The following is a 23885-nucleotide window of genomic DNA, read 5'->3' on the forward strand; positions in this document are numbered from 1 at the left end:
CCTGTACATTCCCAAGATGCCACTGGTCACTATGCAAATCAGACAGCCCTGGCCACACCCTCTCCGCCGCTGGGCTCTGCTGCTTTCGGTACGTGCAGCTCAGCTTTTTCTTACCCTGAACCAGACTTCCGTTTCAGCAAAAAGGTGGGTTGCAGTGGGTCCGGGATGCCATTTGGAGACAAAGCCTGCGGCCCTGTCAAAGATGACTTCCTGCCGCACACCATGTGGTCAGAAGCCTACGAAAAGAAGCGCACCTCGGAATACAGAATCTCACTTCCTCAAGAGCCTTGCACAAGAGATTTTCCTCCCGCCGAGGAAAGCAACTCAAAGGGAACCTTGCGAAAATCAAATTAGGAGCCAGATTGCGGGATGCTAGGCAAACTGTTTGTCAGAAAAGCAAATTCATTTTGAGAAGCCCTGACCTGCGGGAAGGAAAAGCATTCAAGGGCAGAAGAAGGACTGTTTCCTGACCGGGAATCGAACCCGGGCCACGGCGGTGAGAGCGCCGAATCCTAACCACTAGACCACCAGGGAACCCAGAGCCATACAGCAAAAGTTCCTACACTGCTCTCCTAGTGACAAAGCTCATGGGGGCTGAAAGCATATTTTATTCTACAGCGAATATGAATCAGAACTTGAAAAAACACTCATGATTCCACCAGATTGTTTGTCACTTCCCAGCACAGGCCATCCCCTCCCCCGTGCTACTGAACCGACGAATTCCTGTACAATCGGGATCCCCGGGAAATCACAAGAGGGACACCTAGTGGCCGCTGATAGCTCAAAGACAGCTGGTACACCTTCTCACACCTACCTCGTTATTCAGCTTGCTGGAAGAATACATTGCAAATGACCGATTCAAGAGTGCAAGGGAGAAGAGTGCTCCAAAGTAGATGTATACATCGCAGCCGGGTTTTCCAGCAATTTACCTTTCTGATGAGCTGGTACTGCACTTTACGCCCACATAGAGCACCTGACTGGGTGGGGGACTGCGTGCGCGTGAAGGTGGCTGAGGGCAATGGGAGCAAAGCAACCTGGGACACAGGGGACCCAGCCCCTTTCCTCTGCTTTCGTCTATAGGTCGGGGTGCCTTTTTAAGGACCTTCGATTAAAAAAAGCTTAGCTGCGTGGACAAATTACGCACGTCTACGTCTTAGAGGGATCTTCCCTGACCGGGAATCGAACCCGGGCCGCGGCGGTGAAAGTGCCGAATCCTAGCCACTAGACCACCAGGGAGGAGATGCTCTTGTGAGCCTGCCTTGCTCACTTCCTTATTGTGACTAAGCTAACTCCACTGTATAGATTGCCCATAAAGTACGAGTGGGGAAAAGTTAGGTGTCACACAGTGTGTTTGTCATAAGCAATTACCTTTATCCTCCTGCAAAAGCCTTTTTACTCTGCAATCACCTCTTGCTGGACAGCCTGCGCTGGAGCAGCCAGCATGAAAAGGGAGCTGAGTAAGGCAGGGCCTAGGGTCTCACCAGGGTGGCCGAGTGGTTAAGGCGTTGGACTTAAGATCCAATGGACAGTTGTCCGCATGGGTTCGAGCCCCATCCCTGGTATGGGTTTTCAGCGGGTGTGTAGGAACTTGCAGATGCTTTTTTAAAGCATTTTCCTCTGCCTTCCTCACCCTCCCAGTGCCCTTCCTTAACAGTCCCAATTCACGTCTCAGCTGTGGGGTCTGCTGCTACTCTGCACTTAGCATGGATGCTTCCCAAAGCAATGCAGTGCCACCTACGCAGAGCCCCTGCTTAGAGAAATACACCTCCTATGTCTTTTCCCACTGAAGGGAGCAGGAGGAAGTACTTGCTTCCTGGGGAACATGGGCCTGCCACTGGAATTTGTTAACCCGCCTCTTGCGGATTTCTCCCCTTTCTTTGATTTACACCTGCAGGCTCTCCCTTGCCATCGGAGCAGGATCTGCTGATGCAGGCCCGGCTGGATCAAATGTGCAAAGGCTTGTCCCCAGGCCTCGGGAAAAAATTGAGCAGAGATTCCCGCCTCCGCCTCCGCCTCCTCTTGCCTTCCGAACGGGCTTCCAAACGGGCAATGCCCTGACGGGTCCCCCACGCCCCATCCTGCCCATGCCCACACCCCTGTATATGAGGGTGACCCATGTCCCTCACCCTCCATGCTCGAACGGAAGACACGTGTGTCCTGAGGGGAGCGCCAGACAGGCATTTCTCCGGCCAGGCAGACCCCTGCAGCACCCGTTAGGCTCCAAAGCCTGTACATTCCCAAGATGCCACTGGTCACTATGCAAATCAGACAGCCCTGGCCACACCCTCTCCGCCGCTGGGCTCTGCTGCTTTCGGTACGTGCAGCTCAGCTTTTTCTTACCCTGAACCAGACTTCCGTTTCAGCAAAAAGGTGGGTTGCAGTGGGTCCGGGATGCCATTTGGAGACAAAGCCTGCGGCCCTGTCAAAGATGACTTCCTGCCGCACACCATGTGGTCAGAAGCCTACGAAAAGAAGCGCACCTCGGAATACAGAATCTCACTTCCTCAAGAGCCTTGCACAAGAGATTTTCCTCCCGCCGAGGAAAGCAACTCAAAGGGAACCTTGCGAAAATCAAATTAGGAGCCAGATTGCGGGATGCTAGGCAAACTGTTTGTCAGAAAAGCAAATTCATTTTGAGAAGCCCTGACCTGCGGGAAGGAAAAGCATTCAAGGGCAGAAGAAGGACTGTTTCCTGACCGGGAATCGAACCCGGGCCACGGCGGTGAGAGCGCCGAATCCTAACCACTAGACCACCAGGGAACCCAGAGCCATACAGCAAAAGTTCCTACACTGCTCTCCTAGTGACAAAGCTCATGGGGGCTGAAAGCATATTTTATTCTACAGCGAATATGAATCAGAACTTGAAAAAACACTCATGATTCCACCAGACTGTTTGTCACTTCCCAGCACAGGCCATCCCCTCCCCCGTGCTACTGAACCGACGAATTCCTGTACAATCGGGATCCCCGGGAAATCACAAGAGGGACACCTAGTGGCCGCTGATAGCTCAAAGACAGCTGGTACACCTTCTCACACCTACCTCGTTATTCAGCTTGCTGGAAGAATACATTGCGAATGACCGATTCAAGAGTGCAAGGGAGAAGAGTGCTCCAAAGTAGATGTATACATCGCAGCCGGGTTTTCCAGCAATTTACCTTTCTGATGAGCTGGTACTGCACTTTACGCCCACATAGAGCACCTGACTGGGTGGGGGACTGCGTGCGCATGAAGGTGGCTGAGGGCAATGGGAGCAAAGCAACCTGGGACACAGGGGACCCAGCCCCTTTCCTCTGCTTTCGTCTATAGGTCGGGGTGCCTTTTTAAGGACCTTCGATTAAAAAAAGCTTAGCTGCGTGGACAAATTACGCACGTCTACGTCTTAGAGGGATCTTCCCTGACCGGGAATCGAACCCAGGCCGCGGCGGTGAAAGCGCCGAATCCTAGCCACTAGACCACCAGGGAGGAGATGCTCTTGTGAGCCTGCCTTGCTCACTTCCTTATTGTGACTAAGCTAACTCCACTGTATAGATTGCCCATAAAGTACGAGTGGGGAAAAGTTAGGTGTCACACAGTGTGTTTGTCATAAGCAATTACCTTTATCCTCCTGCAAAAGCCTTTTTACTCTGCAATCACCTCTTGCTGGACAGCCTGCGCTGGAGCAGCCAGCATGAAAAGGGAGCTGAGTAAGGCAGGGCCTAGGGTCTCACCAGGGTGGCCGAGTGGTTAAGGCGTTGGACTTAAGATCCAATGGACAGTTGTCCGCATGGGTTCGAGCCCCATCCCTGGTATGGGTTTTCAGCGGGTGTGTAGGAACTTGCAGATGCTTTTTTAAAGCATTTTCCTCTGCCTTCCTCACCCTCCCAGTGCCCTTCCTTAACAGTCCCAATTCACGTCTCAGCTGTGGGGTCTGCTGCTACTCTGCACTTAGCATGGATGCTTCCCAAAGCAATGCAGTGCCACCTACGCAGAGCCCCTGCTTAGAGAAATACACCTCCTATGTCTTTTCCCACTGAAGGGAGCAGGAGGAAGTACTTGCTTCCTGGGGAACATGGGCCTGCCACTGGAATTTGTTAACCCGCCTCTTGCGGATTTCTCCCCTTTCTTTGATTTACACCTGCAGGCTCTCCCTTGCCATCGGAGCAGGATCTGCTGATGCAGGCCCGGCAGGATCAAATGTGCAAAGGCTTGTCCCCAGGCCTCGGGAAAAAATTGAGCAGAGATTCCCGCCTCCGCCTCCGCCTCCGCCTCCTCTTGCCTTCCGAACGGGCTTCCAAACGGGCAATGCCCTGACGGGTCCCCCACGCCCCATCCTGCCCATGCCCACACCCCTGTATATGAGGGTGACCCATGTCCCTCACCCTCCATGCTCGAACGGAAGACACGTGTGTCCTGAGGGGAGCGCCAGACAGGCATTTCTCCGGCCAGGCAGACCCCTGCAGCACCCGTTAGGCTCCAAAGCCTGTACATTCCCAAGATGCCACTGGTCACTATGCAAATCAGACAGCCCTGGCCACACCCTCTCCGCCGCTGGGCTCTGCTGCTTTCGGTACGTGCAGCTCAGCTTTTTCTTACCCTGAACCAGACTTCCGTTTCAGCAAAAAGGTGGGTTGCAGTGGGTCCGGGATGCCATTTGGAGACAAAGCCTGCGGCCCTGTCAAAGATGACTTCCTGCCGCACACCATGTGGTCAGAAGCCTACGAAAAGAAGCGCACCTCGGAATACAGAATCTCACTTCCTCAAGAGCCTTGCACAAGAGATTTTCCTCCCGCCGAGGAAACCAACTCAAAGGGAACCTTGCGAAAATCAAATTAGGAGCCAGATTGCGGGATGCTAGGCAAACTGTTTGTCAGAAAAGCAAATTCATTTTGAGAAGCCCTGACCTGCGGGAAGGAAAAGCATTCAAGGGCAGAAGAAGGACTGTTCCCTGACCGGGAATCAAACCCGGGCCGCGGCGGTGAGAGCGCCGAATCCTAACCACTAGACCACCAGGGAACCCAGAGCCATACAGCAAAAGTTCCTACACTGCTCTCCTAGTGACAAAGCTCATGGGGGCTGAAAGCATATTTTATTCTACAGCGAATATGAATCAGAACTTGAAAAAACACTCATGATTCCACCAGACTGTTTGTCACTTCCAAGCACAGGCCATCCCCTCCCCCGTGCTACTGAACCGACGAATTCCTGTACAATCGGGATCCCCGGGAAATCACAAGAGGGACACCTAGTGGCCGCTGATAGCTCAAAGACAGCTGGTACACCTTCTCACACCTACCTCGTTATTCAGCTTGCTGGAAGAATACATTGCGAATGACCGATTCAAGAGTGCAAGGGAGAAGAGTGCTCCAAAGTAGATGTATACATCGCAGCCGGGTTTTCCAGCAATTTACCTTTCTGATGAGCTGGTACTGCACTTTACGCCCACATAGAGCACCTGACTGGGTGGGGGACTGCGTGCGCATGAAGGTGGCTGAGGGCAATGGGAGCAAAGCAACCTGGGACACAGGGGACCCAGCCCCTTTCCTCTGCTTTCGTCTATAGGTCGGGGTGCCTTTTTAAGGACCTTCGATTAAAAAAAGCTGAGCTGCGTGGACAAATTACGCACGTCTACGTCTTAGAGGGATCTTCCCTGACCGGGAATCGAACCCGGGCCGCGGCGGTGAAAGTGCCGAATCCTAGCCACTAGACCACCAGGGAGGAGATGCTCTTGTGAGCCTGCCTTGCTCACTTCCTTATTGTGACTAAGCTAACTCCACTGTATAGATTGCCCATAAAGTACGAGTGGGGAAAAGTTAGGTGTCACACAGTGTGTTTGTCATAAGCAATTACCTTTATCCTCCTGCAAAAGCCTTTTTACTCTGCAATCACCTCTTGCTGGACAGCCTGCGCTGGAGCAGCCAGCATGAAAAGGGAGCTGAGTAAGGCAGGGCCTAGGGTCTCACCAGGGTGGCCGAGTGGTTAAGGCGTTGGACTTAAGATCCAATGGACAGTTGTCCGCATGGGTTCGAGCCCCATCCCTGGTATGGGTTTTCAGCGGGTGTGTAGGAACTTGCAGATGCTTTTTTAAAGCATTTTCCTCTGCCTTCCTCACCCTCCCAGTGCCCTTCCTTAACAGTCCCAATTCACGTCTCAGCTGTGGGGTCTGCTGCTACTCTGCACTTAGCATGGATGCTTCCCAAAGCAATGCAGTGCCACCTACGCAGAGCCCCTGCTTAGAGAAATACACCTCCTATGTCTTTTCCCACTGAAGGGAGCAGGAGGAAGTACTTGCTTCCTGGGGAACATGGGCCTGCCACTGGAATTTGTTAACCCGCCTCTTGCGGATTTCTCCCCTTTCTTTGATTTACACCTGCAGGCTCTCCCTTGCCATCGGAGCAGGATCTGCTGATGCAGGCCCGGCAGGATCAAATGTGCAAAGGCTTGTCCCCAGGCCTCGGGAAAAAATTGAGCAGAGATTCCCGCCTCCGCCTCCGCCTCCGCCTCCTCTTGCCTTCCGAACGGGCTTCCAAACGGGCAATGCCCTGACGGGTCCCCCACGCCCCATCCTGCCCATGCCCACACCCCTGTATATGAGGGTGACCCATGTCCCTCACCCTCCATGCTCGAACGGAAGACACGTGTGTCCTGAGGGGAGCGCCAGACAGGCATTTCTCCGGCCAGGCAGACCCCTGCAGCACCCGTTAGGCTCCAAAGCCTGTACATTCCCAAGATGCCACTGGTCACTATGCAAATCAGACAGCCCTGGCCACACCCTCTCCGCCGCTGGGCTCTGCTGCTTTCGGTACGTGCAGCTCAGCTTTTTCTTACCCTGAACCAGACTTCCGTTTCAGCAAAAAGGTGGGTTGCAGTGGGTCCGGGATGCCATTTGGAGACAAAGCCTGCGGCCCTGTCAAAGATGACTTCCTGCCGCACACCATGTGGTCAGAAGCCTACGAAAAGAAGCGCACCTCGGAATACAGAATCTCACTTCCTCAAGAGCCTTGCACAAGAGATTTTCCTCCCGCCGAGGAAACCAACTCAAAGGGAACCTTGCGAAAATCAAATTAGGAGCCAGATTGCGGGATGCTAGGCAAACTGTTTGTCAGAAAAGCAAATTCATTTTGAGAAGCCCTGACCTGCGGGAAGGAAAAGCATTCAAGGGCAGAAGAAGGACTGTTCCCTGACCGGGAATCAAACCCGGGCCGCGGCGGTGAGAGCGCCGAATCCTAACCACTAGACCACCAGGGAACCCAGAGCCATACAGCAAAAGTTCCTACACTGCTCTCCTAGTGACAAAGCTCATGGGGGCTGAAAGCATATTTTATTCTACAGCGAATATGAATCAGAACTTGAAAAAACACTCATGATTCCACCAGACTGTTTGTCACTTCCAAGCACAGGCCATCCCCTCCCCCGTGCTACTGAACCGACGAATTCCTGTACAATCGGGATCCCCGGGAAATCACAAGAGGGACACCTAGTGGCCGCTGATAGCTCAAAGACAGCTGGTACACCTTCTCACACCTACCTCGTTATTCAGCTTGCTGGAAGAATACATTGCGAATGACCGATTCAAGAGTGCAAGGGAGAAGAGTGCTCCAAAGTAGATGTATACATCGCAGCCGGGTTTTCCAGCAATTTACCTTTCTGATGAGCTGGTACTGCACTTTACGCCCACATAGAGCACCTGACTGGGTGGGGGACTGCGTGCGCATGAAGGTGGCTGAGGGCAATGGGAGCAAAGCAACCTGGGACACAGGGGACCCAGCCCCTTTCCTCTGCTTTCGTCTATAGGTCGGGGTGCCTTTTTAAGGACCTTCGATTAAAAAAAGCTGAGCTGCGTGGACAAATTACGCACGTCTACGTCTTAGAGGGATCTTCCCTGACCGGGAATCGAACCCGGGCCGCGGCGGTGAAAGTGCCGAATCCTAGCCACTAGACCACCAGGGAGGAGATGCTCTTGTGAGCCTGCCTTGCTCACTTCCTTATTGTGACTAAGCTAACTCCACTGTATAGATTGCCCATAAAGTACGAGTGGGGAAAAGTTAGGTGTCACACAGTGTGTTTGTCATAAGCAATTACCTTTATCCTCCTGCAAAAGCCTTTTTACTCTGCAATCACCTCTTGCTGGACAGCCTGCGCTGGAGCAGCCAGCATGAAAAGGGAGCTGAGTAAGGCAGGGCCTAGGGTCTCACCAGGGTGGCCGAGTGGTTAAGGCGTTGGACTTAAGATCCAATGGACAGTTGTCCGCATGGGTTCGAGCCCCATCCCTGGTATGGGTTTTCAGCGGGTGTGTAGGAACTTGCAGATGCTTTTTTAAAGCATTTTCCTCTGCCTTCCTCACCCTCCCAGTGCCCTTCCTTAACAGTCCCAATTCACGTCTCAGCTGTGGGGTCTGCTGCTACTCTGCACTTAGCATGGATGCTTCCCAAAGCAATGCAGTGCCACCTACGCAGAGCCCCTGCTTAGAGAAATACACCTCCTATGTCTTTTCCCACTGAAGGGAGCAGGAGGAAGTACTTGCTTCCTGGGGAACATGGGCCTGCCACTGGAATTTGTTAACCCGCCTCTTGCGGATTTCTCCCCTTTCTTTGATTTACACCTGCAGGCTCTCCCTTGCCATCGGAGCAGGATCTGCTGATGCAGGTCCGGCTGGATCAAATGTGCAAAGGCTTGTCCCCAGGCCTCGGGAAAAAATTGAGCAGAGATTCCCGCCTCCGCCTCCGCCTCCTCTTGCCTTCCGAACGGGCTTCCAAACGGGCAATGCCCTGACGGGTCCCCCACGCCCCATCCTGCCCATGCCCACACCCCTGTATATGAGGGTGACCCATGTCCCTCACCCTCCATGCTCGAACGGAAGACACGTGTGTCCTGAAGGGAGCGCCAGACAGGCATTTCTCCGGCCAGGCAGACCCCTGCAGCACCCGTTAGGCTCCAAAGCCTGTACATTCCCAAGATGCCACTGGTCACTATGCAAATCAGACAGCCCTGGCCACACCCTCTCCGCCGCTGGGCTCTGCTGCTTTCGGTACGTGCAGCTCAGCTTTTTCTTACCCTGAACCAGACTTCCGTTTCAGCAAAAAGGTGGGTTGCAGTGGGTCCGGGATGCCATTTGGAGACAAAGCCTGCGGCCCTGTCAAAGATGACTTCCTGCCGCACACCATGTGGTCAGAAGCCTACGAAAAGAAGCGCACCTCGGAATACAGAATCTCACTTCCTCAAGAGCCTTGCACAAGAGATTTTCCTCCCGCCGAGGAAAGCAACTCAAAGGGAACCTTGCGAAAATCAAATTAGGAGCCAGATTGCGGGATGCTAGGCAAACTGTTTGTCAGAAAAGCAAATTCATTTTGAGAAGCCCTGACCTGCGGTAAGGAAAAGCATTCAAGGGCAGAAGAAGGACTGTTCCCTGACCGGGAATCGAACCCGGGCCGCGGCAGTGAGAGTGCCGAATCCTAACCACTAGACCACCAGGGAACCCAGAGCCATACAGCAAAAGTTCCTACACTGCTCTCCTAGTGACAAAGCTCATGGGGGCTGAAAGCATATTTTATTCTACAGCGAATATGAATCAGAACTTGAAAAAACACTCATGATTCCACCAGACTGTTTGTCACTTCCAAGCACAGGCCATCCCCTCCCCCGTGCTACTGAACCGACGAATTCCTGTACAATCGGGATCCCCGGGAAATCACAAGAGGGACACCTAGTGGCCGCTGATAGCTCAAAGACAGCTGGTACACCTTCTCACACCTACCTCGTTATTCAGCTTGCTGGAAGAATACATTGCGAATGACCGATTCAAGAGTGCAAGGGAGAAGAGTGCTCCAAAGTAGATGTATACATCGCAGCCGGGTTTTCCAGCAATTTACCTTTCTGATGAGCTGGTACTGCACTTTACGCCCACATAGAGCACCTGACTGGGTGGGGGACTGCGTGCGCATGAAGGTGGCTGAGGGCAATGGGAGCAAAGCAACCTGGGACACAGGGGACCCAGCCCCTTTCCTCTGCTTTCGTCTATAGGTCGGGGTGCCTTTTTAAGGACCTTCGATTAAAAAAAGCTGAGCTGCGTGGACAAATTACGCACGTCTACGTCTTAGAGGGATCTTCCCTGACCGGGAATCGAACCCGGGCCGCGGCGGTGAAAGCGCCGAATCCTAGCCACTAGACCACCAGGGAGGAGATGCTCTTGTGAGCCTGCCTTGCTCACTTCCTTATTGTGACTAAGCTAACTCCACTGTATAGATTGCCCATAAAGTACGAGTGGGGAAAAGTTAGGTGTCACACAGTGTGTTTGTCATAAGCAATTACCTTTATCCTCCTGCAAAAGCCTTTTTACTCTGCAATCACCTCTTGCTGGACAGCCTGCGCTGGAGCAGCCAGCATGAAAAGGGAGCTGAGTAAGGCAGGGCCTAGGGTCTCACCAGGGTGGCCGAGTGGTTAAGGCGTTGGACTTAAGATCCAATGGACAGTTGTCCGCATGGGTTCGAGCCCCATCCCTGGTATGGGTTTTCAGCGGGTGTGTAGGAACTTGCAGATGCTTTTTTAAAGCATTTTCCTCTGCCCTCCTCACCCTCCCAGTGCCCTTCCTTAACAGTCCCAATTCACGTCTCAGCTGTGGGGTCTGCTGCTACTCTGCACTTAGCATGGATGCTTCCCAAAGCAATGCAGTGCCACCTACGCAGAGCCCCTGCTTAGAGAAATACACCTCCTATGTCTTTTCCCACTGAAGGGAGCAGGAGGAAGTACTTGCTTCCTGGGGAACATGGGCCTGCCACTGGAATTTGTTAACCCGCCTCTTGCGGATTTCTCCCCTTTCTTTGATTTACACCTGCAGGCTCTCCCTTGCCATCGGAGCAGGATCTGCTGATGCAGGCCCGGCTGGATCAAATGTGCAAAGGCTTGTCCCCAGGCCTCGGGAAAAAATTGAGCAGAGATTCCCGCCTCCGCCTCCGCCTCCTCTTGCCTTCCGAACGGGCTTCCAAACGGGCAATGCCCTGACGGGTCCCCCACGCCCCATCCTGCCCATGCCCACACCCCTGTATATGAGGGTGACCCATGTCCCTCACCCTCCATGCTCGAACGGAAGACACGTGTGTCCTGAGGGGAGCGCCAGACAGGCATTTCTCCGGCCAGGCAGACCCCTGCAGCACCCGTTAGGCTCCAAAGCCTGTACATTCCCAAGATGCCACTGGTCACTATGCAAATCAGACAGCCCTGGCCACACCCTCTCCGCCGCTGGGCTCTGCTGCTTTCGGTACGTGCAGCTCAGCTTTTTCTTACCCTGAACCAGACTTCCGTTTCAGCAAAAAGGTGGGTTGCAGTGGGTCCGGGATGCCATTTGGAGACAAAGCCTGCGGCCCTGTCAAAGATGACTTCCTGCCGCACACCATGTGGTCAGAAGCCTACGAAAAGAAGCGCACCTCGGAATACAGAATCTCACTTCCTCAAGAGCCTTGCACAAGAGATTTTCCTCCCGCCGAGGAAAGCAACTCAAAGGGAACCTTGCGAAAATCAAATTAGGAGCCAGATTGCGGGATGCTAGGCAAACTGTTTGTCAGAAAAGCAAATTCATTTTGAGAAGCCCTGACCTGCGGGAAGGAAAAGCATTCAAGGGCAGAAGAAGGACTGTTCCCTGACCGGGAATCGAACCCGGGCCGCAGCGGTGAGAGCGCCGAATCCTAACCACTAGACCACCAGGGAACCCAGAGCCATACAGCAAAAGTTCCTACACTGCTCTCCTAGTGACAAAGCTCATGGGGGCTGAAAGCATATTTTATTCTACAGCGAATATGAATCAGAACTTGAAAAAACACTCATGATTCCACCAGACTGTTTGTCACTTCCAAGCACAGGCCATCCCCTCCCCCGTGCTACTGAACCGACGAATTCCTGTACAATCGGGATCCCCGGGAAATCACAAGAGGGACACCTAGTGGCCGCTGATAGCTCAAAGACAGCTGGTACACCTTCTCACACCTACCTCGTTATTCAGCTTGCTGGAAGAATACATTGCGAATGACCGATTCAAGAGTGCAAGGGAGAAGAGTGCTCCAAAGTAGATGTATACATCGCAGCCGGGTTTTCCAGCAATTTACCTTTCTGATGAGCTGGTACTGCACTTTACGCCCACATAGAGCACCTGACTGGGTGGGGGACTGCGTGCGCATGAAGGTGGCTGAGGGCAATGGGAGCAAAGCAACCTGGGACACAGGGGACCCAGCCCCTTTCCTCTGCTTTCGTCTATAGGTCGGGGTGCCTTTTTAAGGACCTTCGATTAAAAAAAGCTGAGCTGCGTGGACAAATTACGCACGTCTACGTCTTAGAGGGATCTTCCCTGACCGGGAATCGAACCCGGGCCGCGGCGGTGAAAGCGCCGAATCCTAGCCACTAGACCACCAGGGAGGAGATGCTCTTGTGAGCCTGCCTTGCTCACTTCCTTATTGTGACTAAGCTAACTCCACTGTATAGATTGCCCATAAAGTACGAGTGGGGAAAAGTTAGGTGTCACACAGTGTGTTTGTCATAAGCAATTACCTTTATCCTCCTGCAAAAGCCTTTTTACTCTGCAATCACCTCTTGCTGGACAGCCTGCGCTGGAGCAGCCAGCATGAAAAGGGAGCTGAGTAAGGCAGGGCCTAGGGTCTCACCAGGGTGGCCGAGTGGTTAAGGCGTTGGACTTAAGATCCAATGGACAGTTGTCCGCATGGGTTCGAGCCCCATCCCTGGTATGGGTTTTCAGCAGGTGTGTAGGAACTTGCAGATGCTTTTTTAAAGCATTTTCCTCTGCCCTCCTCACCCTCCCAGTGCCCTTCCTTAACAGTCCCAATTCACGTCTCAGCTGTGGGGTCTGCTGCTACTCTGCACTTAGCATGGATGCTTCCCAAAGCAATGCAGTGCCACCTACGCAGAGCCCCTGCTTAGAGAAATACACCTCCTATGTCTTTTCCCACTGAAGGGAGCAGGAGGAAGTACTTGCTTCCTGGGGAACATGGGCCTGCCACTGGAATTTGTTAACCCGCCTCTTGCGGATTTCTCCCCTTTCTTTGATTTACACCTGCAGGCTCTCCCTTGCCATCGGAGCAGGATCTGCTGATGCAGGCCCGGCTGGATCAAATGTGCAAAGGCTTGTCCCCAGGCCTCGGGAAAAAATTGAGCAGAGATTCCCGCCTCCGCCTCCGCCTCCTCTTGCCTTCCGAACGGGCTTCCAAACGGGCAATGCCCTGACGGGTCCCCCACGCCCCATCCTGCCCATGCCCACACCCCTGTATATGAGGGTGACCCATGTCCCTCACCCTCCATGCTCGAACGGAAGACACGTGTGTCCTGAGGGGAGCGCCAGACAGGCATTTCTCCGGCCAGGCAGACCCCTGCAGCACCCGTTAGGCTCCAAAGCCTGTACATTCCCAAGATGCCACTGGTCACTATGCAAATCAGACAGCCCTGGCCACACCCTCTCCGCCGCTGGGCTCTGCTGCTTTCGGTACGTGCAGCTCAGCTTTTTCTTACCCTGAACCAGACTTCCGTTTCAGCAAAAAGGTGGGTTGCAGTGGGTCCGGGATGCCATTTGGAGACAAAGCCTGCGGCCCTGTCAAAGATGACTTCCTGCCGCACACCATGTGGTCAGAAGCCTACGAAAAGAAGCGCACCTCGGAATACAGAATCTCACTTCCTCAAGAGCCTTGCACAAGAGATTTTCCTCCCGCCGAGGAAAGCAACTCAAAGGGAACCTTGCGAAAATCAAATTAGGAGCCAGATTGCGGGATGCTAGGCAAACTGTTTGTCAGAAAAGCAAATTCATTTTGAGAAGCCCTGACCTGCGGGAAGGAAAAGCATTCAAGGGCAGAAGAAGGACTGTTCCCTGACCGGGAATCGAACCCGGGCCGCGGCGGTGAGAGCGCCGAATCCTAACCACTAGACCACCAGGGAACCCAGAGCCATACAGCAAAAGTTCCTACAATGCTCTCCTAGTGACAAAGCTCATGGGGGCTGAAAGCATATTTTATTCTACAGCGAATATGAATCAGAACTTGAAAAAACACTCATGATTCCACCAGACTGTTTGTCACTTCCAAGCACAGGCCATCCCCTCCCCCGTGCTACTGAACCGACGAATTCCTGTACAATCGGGATCCCCGGGAAATCACAAGAGGGACACCTAGTGGCCGCTGATAGCTCAAAGACAGCTGGTACACCTTCTCACACCTACCTCGTTATTCAGCTTGCTGGAAGAATACATTGCGAATGACCGATTCAAGAGTGCAAGGGAGAAGAGTGCTCCAAAGTAGATGTATACATCGCAGCCGGGTTTTCCAGCAATTTACCTTTCTGATGAGCTGGTACTGCACTTTACGCCCACATAGAGCACCTGACTGGGTGGGGGACTGCGTGCGCATGAAGGTGGCTGAGGGCAATGGGAGCAAAGCAACCTGGGACACAGGGGACCCAGCCCCTTTCCTCTGCTTTCGTCTATAGGTCGGGGTGCCTTTTTAAGGACCTTCGATTAAAAAAAGCTGAGCTGCGTGGACAAATTACGCACGTCTACGTCTTAGAGGGATCTTCCCTGACCGGGAATCGAACCCGGGCCGCGGCGGTGAAAGCGCCGAATCCTAGCCACTAGACCACCAGGGAGGAGATGCTCTTGTGAGCCTGCCTTGCTCACTTCCTTATTGTGACTAAGCTAACTCCACTGTATAGATTGCCCATAAAGTACGAGTGGGGAAAAGTTAGGTGTCACACAGTGTGTTTGTCATAAGCAATTACCTTTATCCTCCTGCAAAAGCCTTTTTACTCTGCAATCACCTCTTGCTGGACAGCCTGCGCTGGAGCAGCCAGCATGAAAAGGGAGCTGAGAAAGGCAGGGCCTAGGGTCTCACCAGGGTGGCCGAGTGGTTAAGGCGTTGGACTTAAGATCCAATGGACAGTTGTCCGCATGGGTTCGAGCCCCATCCCTGGTATGGGTTTTCAGCGGGTGTGTAGGAACTTGCAGATGCTTTTTTAAAGCATTTTCCTCTGCCCTCCTCACCCTCCCAGTGCCCTTCCTTAACAGTCCCAATTCACGTCTCAGCTGTGGGGTCTGCTGCTACTCTGCACTTAGCATGGATGCTTCCCAAAGCAATGCAGTGCCACCTACGCAGAGCCCCTGCTTAGAGAAATACACCTCCTATGTCTTTTCCCACTGAAGGGAGCAGGAGGAAGTACTTGCTTCCTGGGGAACATGGGCCTGCCACTGGAATTTGTTAACCCGCCTCTTGCGGATTTCTCCCCTTTCTTTGATTTACACTTGCAGGCTCTCCCTTGCCATCGGAGCAGGATCTGCTGATGCAGGCCCGGCTGGATCAAATGTGCAAAGGCTTGTCCCCAGGCCTCGGGAAAAAATTGAGCAGAGATTCCCGCCTCCGCCTCCGCCTCCTCTTGCCTTCCGAACGGGCTTCCAAACGGGCAATGCCCTGACGGGTCCCCCACGCCCCATCCTGCCCATGCCCACACCCCTGTATATGAGGGTGACCCATGTCCCTCACCCTCCATGCTCGAACGGAAGACACGTGTGTCCTGAGGGGAGCGCCAGACAGGCATTTCTCCGGCCAGGCAGACCCCTGTAGCACCCGTTAGGCTCCAAAGCCTGTACATTCCCAAGATGCCACTGGTCACTATGCAAATCAGACAGCCCTGGCCACACCCTCTCCGCCGCTGGGCTCTGCTGCTTTCGGTACGTGCAGCTCAGCTTTTTCTTACCCTGAACCAGACTTCCGTTTCAGCAAAAAGGTGGGTTGCAGTGGGTCCGGGATGCCATTTGGAGACAAAGCCTGCGGCCCTGTCAAAGATGACTTCCTGCCGCACACCATGTGGTCAGAAGCCTACGAAAAGAAGCGCACCTCGGAATACAGAATCTCACTTCCTCAAGAGCCTTGCACAAGAGATTTTCCTCCCGCCGAGGAAAGCAACTCAAAGGGAACCTTGCGAAAATCAAATTAGGAGCCAGATTGCGGGATGCTAGGCAAACTGTTTGTCAGAAAAGCAAATTCATTTTGAGAAGCCCTGACCTGCGGGAAGGAAAAGCATTCAAGGGCAGAAGAAGGACTGTTTCCTGACCGGGAATCGAACCCGGGCCACGGCGGTGAGAGCGCCGAATCCTAACCACTAGACCACCAGGGAACCCAGAGCCATACAGCAAAAGTTCCTACACTGCTCTCCTAGTGACAAAGCTCATGGGGGCTGAAAGCATATTTTATTCTACAGCGAATATGAATCAGAACTTGAAAAAACACTCATGATTCCACCAGACTGTTTGTCACTTCCCAGCACAGGCCATCCCCTCCCCCGTGCTACTGAACCGACGAATTCCTGTACAATCGGGATCCCCGGGAAATCACAAGAGGGACACCTAGTGGCCGCTGATAGCTCAAAGACAGCTGGTACACCTTCTCACACCTACCTCGTTATTCAGCTTGCTGGAAGAATACATTGCGAATGACCGATTCAAGAGTGCAAGGGAGAAGAGTGCTCCAAAGTAGATGTATACATCGCAGCCGGGTTTTCCAGCAATTTACCTTTCTGATGAGCTGGTACTGCACTTTACGCCCACATAGAGCACCTGACTGGGTGGGGGACTGCGTGCGCATGAAGGTGGCTGAGGGCAATGGGAGCAAAGCAACCTGGGACACAGGGGACCCAGCCCCTTTCCTCTGCTTTCGTCTATAGGTCGGGGTGCCTTTTTAAGGACCTTCGATTAAAAAAAGCTTAGCTGCGTGGACAAATTACGCACGTCTACGTCTTAGAGGGATCTTCCCTGACCGGGAATCGAACCCGGGCCGCGGCGGTGAAAGCGCCGAATCCTAGCCACTAGACCACCAGGGAGGAGATGCTCTTGTGAGCCTGCCTTGCTCACTTCCTTATTGTGACTAAGCTAACTCCACTGTATAGATTGCCCATAAAGTACGAGTGGGGAAAAGTTAGGTGTCACACAGTGTGTTTGTCATAAGCAATTACCTTTATCCTCCTGCAAAAGCCTTTTTACTCTGCAATCACCTCTTGCTGGACAGCCTGCGCTGGAGCAGCCAGCATGAAAAGGGAGCTGAGTAAGGCAGGGCCTAGGGTCTCACCAGGGTGGCCGAGTGGTTAAGGCGTTGGACTTAAGATCCAATGGACAGTTGTCCGCATGGGTTCGAGCCCCATCCCTGGTATGGGTTTTCAGCGGGTGTGTAGGAACTTGCAGATGCTTTTTTAAAGCATTTTCCTCTGCCTTCCTCACCCTCCCAGTGCCCTTCCTTAACAGTCCCAATTCACGTCTCAGCTGTGGGGTCTGCTGCTACTCTGCACTTAGCATGGATGCTTCCCAAAGCAATGCAGTGCCACCTACGCAGAGCCCCTGCTTAGAGAAATACACCTCCTATGTCTTTTCCCACTGAAGGGAGCAGGAGGAAGTACTTGCTTCCTGGGGAACATGGGCCTGCCACTGGAATTTGTTAACCCGCCTCTTGCGGATTTCTCCCCTTTCTTTGATTTACACCTGCAGGCTCTCCCTTGCCATCGGAGCAGGATCTGCTGATGCAGGCCCGGCTGGATCAAATGTGCAAAGGCTTGTCCCCAGGCCTCGGGAAAAAATTGAGCAGAGATTCCCGCCTCCGCCTCCGCCTCCTCTTGCCTTCCGAACGGGCTTCCAAACGGGCAATGCCCTGACGGGTCCCCCACGCCCCATCCTGCCCATGCCCACACCCCTGTATATGAGGGTGACCCATGTCCCTCACCCTCCATGCTCGAACGGAAGACACGTGTGTCCTGAGGGGAGCGCCAGACAGGCATTTCTCCGGCCAGGCAGACCCCTGCAGCACCCGTTAGGCTCCAAAGCCTGTACATTCCCAAGATGCCACTGGTCACTATGCAAATCAGACAGCCCTGGCCACACCCTCTCCGCCGCTGGGCTCTGCTGCTTTCGGTACGTGCAGCTCAGCTTTTTCTTACCCTGAACCAGACTTCCGTTTCAGCAAAAAGGTGGGTTGCAGTGGGTCCGGGATGCCATTTGGAGACAAAGCCTGCGGCCCTGTCAAAGATGACTTCCTGCCGCACACCATGTGGTCAGAAGCCTACGAAAAGAAGCGCACCTCGGAATACAGAATCTCACTTCCTCAAGAGCCTTGCACAAGAGATTTTCCTCCCGCCGAGGAAAGCAACTCAAAGGGAACCTTGCGAAAATCAAATTAGGAGCCAGATTGCGGGATGCTAGGCAAACTGTTTGTCAGAAAAGCAAATTCATTTTGAGAAGCCCTGACCTGCGGGAAGGAAAAGCATTCAAGGGCAGAAGAAGGACTGTTTCCTGACCGGGAATCGAACCCGGGCCACGGCGGTGAGAGCGCCGAATCCTAACCACTAGACCACCAGGGAACCCAGAGCCATACAGCAAAAGTTCCTACACTGCTCTCCTAGTGACAAAGCTCATGGGGGCTGAAAGCATATTTTATTCTACAGCGAATATGAATCAGAACTTGAAAAAACACTCATGATTCCACCAGACTGTTTGTCACTTCCCAGCACAGGCCATCCCCTCCCCCGTGCTACTGAACCGACGAATTCCTGTACAATCGGGATCCCCGGGAAATCACAAGAGGGACACTTAGTGGCCGCTGATAGCTCAAAGACAGCTGGTACACCTTCTCACACCTACCTCGTTATTCAGCTTGCTGGAAGAATACATTGCGAATGACCGATTCAAGAGTGCAAGGGAGAAGAGTGCTCCAAAGTAGATGTATACATCGCAGCCGGGTTTTCCAGCAATTTACCTTTCTGATGAGCTGGTACTGCACTTTACGCCCACATAGAGCACCTGACTGGGTGGGGGACTGCGTGCGCATGAAGGTGGCTGAGGGCAATGGGAGCAAAGCAACCTGGGACACAGGGGACCCAGCCCCTTTCCTCTGCTTTCGTCTATAGGTCGGGGTGCCTTTTTAAGGACCTTCGATTAAAAAAAGCTTAGCTGCGTGGACAAATTACGCACGTCTACGTCTTAGAGGGATCTTCCCTGACCGGGAATCGAACCCGGGCCGCGGCGGTGAAAGCGCCGAATCCTAGCCACTAGACCACCAGGGAGGAGATGCTCTTGTGAGCCTGCCTTGCTCACTTCCTTATTGTGACTAAGCTAACTCCACTGTATAGATTGCCCATAAAGTACGAGTGGGGAAAAGTTAGGTGTCACACAGTGTGTTTGTCATAAGCAATTACCTTTATCCTCCTGCAAAAGCCTTTTTACTCTGCAATCACCTCTTGCTGGACAGCCTGCGCTGGAGCAGCCAGCATGAAAAGGGAGCTGAGTAAGGCAGGGCCTAGGGTCTCACCAGGGTGGCCGAGTGGTTAAGGCGTTGGACTTAAGATCCAATGGACAGTTGTCCGCATGGGTTCGAGCCCCATCCCTGGTATGGGTTTTCAGCGGGTGTGTAGGAACTTGCAGATGCTTTTTTAAAGCATTTTCCTCTGCCTTCCTCACCCTCCCAGTGCCCTTCCTTAACAGTCCCAATTCACGTCTCAGCTGTGGGGTCTGCTGCTACTCTGCACTTAGCATGGATGCTTCCCAAAGCAATGCAGTGCCACCTACGCAGAGCCCCTGCTTAGAGAAATACACCTCCTATGTCTTTTCCCACTGAAGGGAGCAGGAGGAAGTACTTGCTTCCTGGGGAACATGGGCCTGCCACTGGAATTTGTTAACCCGCCTCTTGCGGATTTCTCCCCTTTCTTTGATTTACACCTGCAGGCTCTCCCTTGCCATCGGAGCAGGATCTGCTGATGCAGGCCCGGCAGGATCAAATGTGCAAAGGCTTGTCCCCAGGCCTCGGGAAAAAATTGAGCAGAGATTCCCGCCTCCGCCTCCGCCTCCGCCTCCTCTTGCCTTCCGAACGGGCTTCCAAACGGGCAATGCCCTGACGGGTCCCCCACGCCCCATCCTGCCCATGCCCACACCCCTGTATATGAGGGTGACCCATGTCCCTCACCCTCCATGCTCGAACGGAAGACACGTGTGTCCTGAGGGGAGCGCCAGACAGGCATTTCTCCGGCCAGGCAGACCCCTGCAGCACCCGTTAGGCTCCAAAGCCTGTACATTCCCAAGATGCCACTGGTCACTATGCAAATCAGACAGCCCTGGCCACACCCTCTCCGCCGCTGGGCTCTGCTGCTTTCGGTACGTGCAGCTCAGCTTTTTCTTACCCTGAACCAGACTTCCGTTTCAGCAAAAAGGTGGGTTGCAGTGGGTCCGGGATGCCATTTGGAGACAAAGCCTGCGGCCCTGTCAAAGATGACTTCCTGCCGCACACCATGTGGTCAGAAGCCTACGAAAAGAAGCGCACCTCGGAATACAGAATCTCACTTCCTCAAGAGCCTTGCACAAGAGATTTTCCTCCCGCCGAGGAAACCAACTCAAAGGGAACCTTGCGAAAATCAAATTAGGAGCCAGATTGCGGGATGCTAGGCAAACTGTTTGTCAGAAAAGCAAATTCATTTTGAGAAGCCCTGACCTGCGGGAAGGAAAAGCATTCAAGGGCAGAAGAAGGACTGTTCCCTGACCGGGAATCAAACCCGGGCCGCGGCGGTGAGAGCGCCGAATCCTAACCACTAGACCACCAGGGAACCCAGAGCCATACAGCAAAAGTTCCTACACTGCTCTCCTAGTGACAAAGCTCATGGGGGCTGAAAGCATATTTTATTCTACAGCGAATATGAATCAGAACTTGAAAAAACACTCATGATTCCACCAGACTGTTTGTCACTTCCAAGCACAGGCCATCCCCTCCCCCGTGCTACTGAACCGACGAATTCCTGTACAATCGGGATCCCCGGGAAATCACAAGAGGGACACCTAGTGGCCGCTGATAGCTCAAAGACAGCTGGTACACCTTCTCACACCTACCTCGTTATTCAGCTTGCTGGAAGAATACATTGCGAATGACCGATTCAAGAGTGCAAGGGAGAAGAGTGCTCCAAAGTAGATGTATACATCGCAGCCGGGTTTTCCAGCAATTTACCTTTCTGATGAGCTGGTACTGCACTTTACGCCCACATAGAGCACCTGACTGGGTGGGGGACTGCGTGCGCATGAAGGTGGCTGAGGGCAATGGGAGCAAAGCAACCTGGGACACAGGGGACCCAGCCCCTTTCCTCTGCTTTCGTCTATAGGTCGGGGTGCCTTTTTAAGGACCTTCGATTAAAAAAAGCTGAGCTGCGTGGACAAATTACGCACGTCTACGTCTTAGAGGGATCTTCCCTGACCGGGAATCGAACCCGGGCCGCGGCGGTGAAAGTGCCGAATCCTAGCCACTAGACCACCAGGGAGGAGATGCTCTTGTGAGCCTGCCTTGCTCACTTCCTTATTGTGACTAAGCTAACTCCACTGTATAGATTGCCCATAAAGTACGAGTGGGGAAAAGTTAGGTGTCACACAGTGTGTTTGTCATAAGCAATTACCTTTATCCTCCTGCAAAAGCCTTTTTACTCTGCAATCACCTCTTGCTGGACAGCCTGCGCTGGAGCAGCCAGCATGAAAAGGGAGCTGAGTAAGGCAGGGCCTAGGGTCTCACCAGGGTGGCCGAGTGGTTAAGGCGTTGGACTTAAGATCCAATGGACAGTTGTCCGCATGGGTTCGAGCCCCATCCCTGGTATGGGTTTTCAGCGGGTGTGTAGGAACTTGCAGATGCTTTTTTAAAGCATTTTCCTCTGCCTTCCTCACCCTCCCAGTGCCCTTCCTTAACAGTCCCAATTCACGTCTCAGCTGTGGGGTCTGCTGCTACTCTGCACTTAGCATGGATGCTTCCCAAAGCAATGCAGTGCCACCTACGCAGAGCCCCTGCTTAGAGAAATACACCTCCTATGTCTTTTCCCACTGAAGGGAGCAGGAGGAAGTACTTGCTTCCTGGGGAACATGGGCCTGCCACTGGAATTTGTTAACCCGCCTCTTGCGGATTTCTCCCCTTTCTTTGATTTACACCTGCAGGCTCTCCCTTGCCATCGGAGCAGGATCTGCTGATGCAGGCCCGGCAGGATCAAATGTGCAAAGGCTTGTCCCCAGGCCTCGGGAAAAAATTGAGCAGAGATTCCCGCCTCCGCCTCCGCCTCCTCTTGCCTTCCGAACGGGCTTCCAAACGGGCAATGCCCTGACGGGTCCCCCACGCCCCATCCTGCCCATGCCCACACCCCTGTATATGAGGGTGACCCATGTCCCTCACCCTCCATGCTCGAACGGAAGACACGTGTGTCCTGAGGGGAGCGCCAGACAGGCATTTCTCCGGCCAGGCAGACCCCTGCAGCACCCGTTAGGCTCCAAAGCCTGTACATTCCCAAGATGCCACTGGTCACTATGCAAATCAGACAGCCCTGGCCACACCCTCTCCGCCGCTGGGCTCTGCTGCTTTCGGTACGTGCAGCTCAGCTTTTTCTTACCCTGAACCAGACTTCCGTTTCAGCAAAAAGGTGGGTTGCAGTGGGTCCGGGATGCCATTTGGAGACAAAGCCTGCGGGCCTGTCAAAGATGACTTCCTGCCGCACACCATGTGGTCAGAAGCCTACGAAAAGAAGCGCACCTCGGAATACAGAATCTCACTTCCTCAAGAGCCTTGCACAAGAGATTTTCCTCCCGCCGAGGAAACCAACTCAAAGGGAACCTTGCGAAAATCAAATTAGGAGCCAGATTGCGGGATGCTAGGCAAACTGTTTGTCAGAAAAGCAAATTCATTTTGAGAAGCCCTGACCTGCGGGAAGGAAAAGCATTCAAGGGCAGAAGAAGGACTGTTCCCTGACCGGGAATCAAACCCGGGCCGCGGCGGTGAGAGCGCCGAATCCTAACCACTAGACCACCAGGGAACCCAGAGCCATACAGCAAAAGTTCCTACACTGCTCTCCTAGTGACAAAGCTCATGGGGGCTGAAAGCATATTTTATTCTACAGCGAATATGAATCAGAACTTGAAAAAACACTCATGATTCCACCAGACTGTTTGTCACTTCCAAGCACAGGCCATCCCCTCCCCCGTGCTACTGAACCGACGAATTCCTGTACAATCGGGATCCCCGGGAAATCACAAGAGGGACACCTAGTGGCCGCTGATAGCTCAAAGACAGCTGGTACACCTTCTCACACCTACCTCGTTATTCAGCTTGCTGGAAGAATACATTGCGAATGACCGATTCAAGAGTGCAAGGGAGAAGAGTGCTCCAAAGTAGATGTATACATCGCAGCCGGGTTTTCCAGCAATTTACCTTTCTGATGAGCTGGTACTGCACTTTACGCCCACATAGAGCACCTGACTGGGTGGGGGACTGCGTGCGCATGAAGGTGGCTGAGGGCAATGGGAGCAAAGCAACCTGGGACACAGGGGACCCAGCCCCTTTCCTCTGCTTTCGTCTATAGGTCGGGGTGCCTTTTTAAGGACCTTCGATTAAAAAAAGCTGAGCTGCGTGGACAAATTACGCACGTCTACGTCTTAGAGGGATCTTCCCTGACCGGGAATCGAACCCGGGCCGCGGCGGTGAAAGTGCCGAATCCTAGCCACTAGACCACCAGGGAGGAGATGCTCTTGTGAGCCTGCCTTGCTCACTTCCTTATTGTGACTAAGCTAACTCCACTGTATAGATTGCCCATAAAGTACGAGTGGGGAAAAGTTAGGTGTCACACAGTGTGTTTGTCATAAGCAATTACCTTTATCCTCCTGCAAAAGCCTTTTTACTCTGCAATCACCTCTTGCTGGACAGCCTGCGCTGGAGCAGCCAGCATGAAAAGGGAGCTGAGTAAGGCAGGGCCTAGGGTCTCACCAGGGTGGCCGAGTGGTTAAGGCGTTGGACTTAAGATCCAATGGACAGTTGTCCGCATGGGTTCGAGCCCCATCCCTGGTATGGGTTTTCAGCGGGTGTGTAGGAACTTGCAGATGCTTTTTTAAA

The 23885-nt window shown here is 53.3% G+C and overlaps 11 non-coding genes across 11 annotated transcripts; all 11 read right to left on the reverse strand.

Annotated features, from left to right (window-relative positions):
• Positions 1-462: 462 nt before the first annotated feature.
• TRNAE-CUC (transfer RNA glutamic acid (anticodon CUC)) lies at positions 463-534 on the reverse strand. Its single transcript has one exon. It is a non-coding gene; the product is annotated as a tRNA-Glu (tRNA).
• Positions 535-2688: 2154 nt separating this feature from the next.
• TRNAE-CUC (transfer RNA glutamic acid (anticodon CUC)) lies at positions 2689-2760 on the reverse strand. Its single transcript has one exon. It is a non-coding gene; the product is annotated as a tRNA-Glu (tRNA).
• Positions 2761-9378: 6618 nt separating this feature from the next.
• On the reverse strand, positions 9379-9450 carry TRNAE-CUC (transfer RNA glutamic acid (anticodon CUC)). The gene has a single exon. It is a non-coding gene; the product is annotated as a tRNA-Glu (tRNA).
• A 630-nt stretch (positions 9451-10080) lies between these two features.
• TRNAE-UUC (transfer RNA glutamic acid (anticodon UUC)) lies at positions 10081-10152 on the reverse strand. Its single transcript has one exon. It is a non-coding gene; the product is annotated as a tRNA-Glu (tRNA).
• A 2154-nt stretch (positions 10153-12306) lies between these two features.
• Positions 12307-12378, reverse strand: TRNAE-UUC (transfer RNA glutamic acid (anticodon UUC)). Its single transcript has one exon. It is a non-coding gene; the product is annotated as a tRNA-Glu (tRNA).
• A 1452-nt stretch (positions 12379-13830) lies between these two features.
• Positions 13831-13902, reverse strand: TRNAE-CUC (transfer RNA glutamic acid (anticodon CUC)). Its single transcript has one exon. It is a non-coding gene; the product is annotated as a tRNA-Glu (tRNA).
• A 630-nt stretch (positions 13903-14532) lies between these two features.
• On the reverse strand, positions 14533-14604 carry TRNAE-UUC (transfer RNA glutamic acid (anticodon UUC)). The gene has a single exon. It is a non-coding gene; the product is annotated as a tRNA-Glu (tRNA).
• A 1452-nt stretch (positions 14605-16056) lies between these two features.
• Positions 16057-16128, reverse strand: TRNAE-CUC (transfer RNA glutamic acid (anticodon CUC)). Its single transcript has one exon. It is a non-coding gene; the product is annotated as a tRNA-Glu (tRNA).
• A 630-nt stretch (positions 16129-16758) lies between these two features.
• Positions 16759-16830, reverse strand: TRNAE-UUC (transfer RNA glutamic acid (anticodon UUC)). Its single transcript has one exon. It is a non-coding gene; the product is annotated as a tRNA-Glu (tRNA).
• Positions 16831-18282: 1452 nt separating this feature from the next.
• Positions 18283-18354, reverse strand: TRNAE-CUC (transfer RNA glutamic acid (anticodon CUC)). The gene has a single exon. It is a non-coding gene; the product is annotated as a tRNA-Glu (tRNA).
• Positions 18355-18984: 630 nt separating this feature from the next.
• On the reverse strand, positions 18985-19056 carry TRNAE-UUC (transfer RNA glutamic acid (anticodon UUC)). The gene has a single exon. It is a non-coding gene; the product is annotated as a tRNA-Glu (tRNA).
• Between the last annotated feature and the right edge of the window lie 4829 nt (positions 19057-23885).

The sequence above is a fragment of the Triturus cristatus genome, chromosome 5_2 (genome assembly GCF_964204655.1).
Source record: "Triturus cristatus chromosome 5_2, aTriCri1.1, whole genome shotgun sequence".
In the NCBI taxonomy this organism is placed as follows: Eukaryota; Metazoa; Chordata; class Amphibia; order Caudata; family Salamandridae; genus Triturus; species Triturus cristatus.